Source organism: Pygoscelis adeliae, unplaced genomic scaffold, assembly GCF_000699105.1.
Source record: "Pygoscelis adeliae isolate BGI_AS28 unplaced genomic scaffold, ASM69910v1 Scaffold31, whole genome shotgun sequence".
In the NCBI taxonomy this organism is placed as follows: domain Eukaryota; kingdom Metazoa; phylum Chordata; class Aves; order Sphenisciformes; family Spheniscidae; genus Pygoscelis; species Pygoscelis adeliae.
In genome coordinates this window covers 3760027-3764187 of record NW_008824233.1, presented here as the reverse complement: position 1 = coordinate 3764187, position 4161 = coordinate 3760027, and the positions used below count along the sequence as shown (strand labels likewise).

The following is a 4161-nucleotide window of genomic DNA, read 5'->3' as shown; positions in this document are numbered from 1 at the left end:
GCCATGGCAGACAGTCTGGCATGACATCTGGCTTCATTCTTACCACATATCCTAGATATTTCCATCTTCATTTCTGGATAATTTAGGAGATTAAGTCTTGTTCAACTCCCTGACGAATCTCAGTATTTGTTATAAATTCATTCCATTTAATACCTACTATTTCCCCGAGGCATTTACTTTCAAAAGCTTTTAGACGTCTGTCTGTACCTTTGGTGGATTTCCAGCTTTCACATCCAACTGTTAAGGTGGAAACAACATTTCAGTGGAAGACTCATAGATCGGTTTTAAATTGTGGATTATCAACACCTCAATCTTCTTTATGCTGGTAAATGCAGCTGCTCTCTCACTGATGTATTACACTATTCCTTTCTGGACATCCTGTTTGTTCACATCTTACTGCCATGCAATGTGAAGACGTCTGTTTTGCGTATAGCTTGTTTTTGTATCACATTGCTGGAGTAAAAAATTACTGTGGTTCTTATTATGTCTGTTTTTTTAATTTACCTTCTTTTTTTTTTCTTTTTTTTTTTTCCTTTTCTTTCTTTTGTGCATGAGTGTCTGTTGGTCTGTTGGATCTAGGTTACCTGGAAAACAACCGAGCTGTGGTTTTTGTTAAGTAACATAATGCATGTTCTACCTGAGTCAACTTTTTCTCTCCTGCTCTTTCCCACTTAAACGAACAGTGGCTCCAAATAGCAGAGTTGAAAGATTGCACCTCTACTTGATACCATTGTCTGTATAAACGAGTATTCATCCTGTCAATGTGTACTTCAATCAAGTAAGCTGCACTTGATCTAAAGCCCTGATGAGGCAATTACTTCTCTTAACATACCCTGTCATTTCAGGATGTTACAGACTCAATCCTGATGGACACAGTCAAATATTATCTTTAAATGTGTGAGTATAATCTAGGTTATAAAACATTGGGGAAGGTGTTTCAAATGAGTGTTTTGTTGAGTTATGGTCGGTATTAAATCCGATCAGCATATGGTCTTCTGTTCTACTGAACTTCAACTGGCCCCTTTATTCTGCCTGAAACAGCACCGGAGAAGACTTTTCTACCAACAAAAAAAAGCACAGCATCACACCAATTACTACAGTAGTTGGGGCCATCTTTAATTTCTCCTCCTCTTTTTTTTTTTTTTTTTTTTCCTTTTTTTTCCTCCCCAATTACACTTTTTCTACTGAGTCCATACATAAAAAAATCAGTTACTTTTACCAATGGCTTTTTTCATTTTCTGGGGCTGTATTCATTTATAGCTTTCCCTCTTTTTTGCTTTTGTATGAAGTCCTTCCCTTTATGTTGTGAGCTTTATGATGATACCTACTTATAGATCATTTATTTGCTAAGATTGATAGATTTTGGCACTGCTCAGCTGTTTAGTATTACCATTGCTTATTTTCTTCCTTTTTTGTTATAAAGATTTGGTTTTTTCCTTAGTAGGCCTCCTGAAGTGTATAAATGTATGCTGGTAAAATGTTATCCTGTCACCTTTTTAACACTTATTTATGCTTCTTTGATAAGGTCATCAATATATCTCTTTTTATACTGCATTTACTTGAGGTATAATTTACAGAAATTGTTTTTTTTCCCCCTGGAAGGGTATGTTTGAACGGTTAATTCGCACAATTTTCACAACTTTTACATATATAAACTGACTACGATTTATTAACACTTGAATGTCTGGAAAGCTGCATTTATTGTGCCAGCTATGAAGCTGTCAGGCAGAAAGGACCAAAACAAGCCACGTTGAGCTCCTGAGGTAAATCTGTTGTTCAGATAGGCTTTCTTGTTAAGTGTTGTGCGAGTTTTACTCTTCTTCAGTTTACGGGTGTCCAAATAGGTGTGAGCTTTCTAACTGAAGAAGCCTACTCCCCTTATGGAATGCAAATTTTGGAAAACTTCAGTAATTTCAAAACATAAATACTTAAGTTATTGCCATACCCGAGCTGTACATTTTCTCAGCTAATATAGTGAGAAGCCATTTCAGTCCCATCCTGTTGCCAGTGTCACAGAACCCCACCCTTCAGGGGAACTGTAACGTATTAGCCAAGCAGAAAAAATACTTGATCGCACCATCATTTAAAAGAAGCATTGCGTTCTTCCTACCAAACTTCACTGGTGAGTTATTGCTCATTTGGAAAGTAGAAACAGAAAACAGTGTTCCTAGCTAAGGTCTTCCCAGAATTTAGTGGTGTTTGATCCCGAAAGCTTATTAAGTGACTTGCTTGGGAGTCACTTTGAACTATTAGATTTATCTTGGGCTCTAATCACTGATTAGAAATAGATTTGAACTGTAGTCAATTTAACATAACCATTTGATTACTCCATCTGTCTTTCTGTAGTAATACTCTCAAGGTGTCATGTAGGCATGCAACGTATCATTTAAGACAGACAATAGCACAGTTCAGGATACAGTTTAGGAATAATGTGCCCAGAGCTTGATGTTGCTCAAGGGCAATGTGCCTTGTAAGGAGACACCTATCTCTATTATCTATTGAGCTGGATTTCCCAAAGCATTTGCAAATTGCAAGAACTGTATCAAGACATTTCAAATTTAGATTATTCTAATTTACTTCACAGGGAAATCAGTACTCAAAGCTGTCCTCTAACGAAGAGAAAATACGAATGGTTGCCCTTTGAACACTGACAACTCTTGAGCTCTAGGGTTAGGGTTTATCAAAAGAACCTAAGAAAAAAAAAAAATCCTACTTCATGTTAGTAGCTCCATTTCTAACACTAAGAGCTTCAGAACTACTGAAATTTCCTCCCACATATTCTTTAGTTTTCAAAATTATACTCATATTCATTCTTCAAGTTTCTGAATCCATAAAGCCATGCTTTGGCTGAAGGCCAGAATATGCAGGATCAAACAGAGAATTTCATTTTACTCAAGCTGCTCTTGATGGAAAAATCAGAGTTTCAGATTCTTTCTGGGGATGCAAAGATATAATCTTTCGGTACCAATAGCATATGCATACAGAAATTAGTCTATGGGAAGTCTATGCCAGGAAATTCAGCTCCTCTCATGACGAGCACCAGAATAAAAACAGTCACAGAAGCTGGGAGAACTGCCTTGGTGTTCCCTGAAGGCTTGCACATATCCCCAAACCCCAGATCTGGCACATACCAAATCACAGTGAAGAACTGTCACCGTCACCGGCTCAGCCTGTGCAAAGGTACTCTGGGTAAACACTACACTAAAGCAAATGCACTCTCAAAACAAGTTCCTTCCATGGACTTAAAGGGAAAACAGTGGACCTAAACAGAAGATGAAAGTCCTTTTTTGGCTGCTATCACTTACCTAAGTGACCCCATTTTGAATTTCTCACCCACCAGTTACCATCAGGAGTGAAACACGTTGGTCTAAGTTTAGTTTCTGACACAGACCACAGTGTACTCACAAGACGCCACTCACCCATGAGGAACTCCATTTAATGGGGACAGGGCCCTAGTGTACAGCAGTCAGGACATGCACAAAACACTCAGCATCCTGAGGGCACGTGGGGATGGGGACCCAAAGAAAGGAAGAAGGATGTTAGGAGAAAAAGAAACTTTATCAGTGTTTCCAAAAACTAAGGCCACGGTCATGATACCTGAAATTGTGAGTCTGACAGAAGTGGGATTCCCAGAGAAAAACAGGGTCACAACTGAAAGACAGTGAAATACCATTCTGGGAGGCTGTGCTGGTTTTCGCTGGGATAGGGTCCCGCAAGGGCCTCTTTCTGATTGGGAACCTTTGGGCAATACCATAATACTTACATGAGCAATGCATGATTGAGGCCTATGGGATGGGAGGGTGTGTTGAACCCGAGGTTACCTATCAAAGTGATTCCACAGAAGACAGTTAGGGTTAAACTGGGTTTTTTTTTGTCTGACTAACTGTGCTGATTTTGGCTGGGATAGAGTTAATTTTCTTCATAGACATTTGTATAGGGCTATGTTTTGGATTGGTGCTGGCAACAGCGTTGATAACACAGGGATGTTTTAGTTACTGCTGAGCAGTGCTGACACACAGTCAAGGCCTTTTCTGCTCCTCACCCCACCCCACCAGCGAGCAGGCTGGGGGGGCACAAGAAGCTGGGAGGGGACACAGCCGGGACAGCTGACCCCAGCTGACCCAAGGGATATCCCACACCATATGGCGTCATGCTCAGCAT

At 39.7% G+C, this 4161-nt stretch overlaps 1 protein-coding gene across 1 annotated transcript in view; it reads right to left on the bottom strand.

Moving 5' to 3' along the window:
- Nucleotides 1-4161, bottom strand: part of SPATA5 (spermatogenesis associated 5) — a 203242-nt gene that overhangs the window by 51488 nt on the left and 147593 nt on the right. The gene's annotated exons all lie outside the window — the stretch shown is intronic.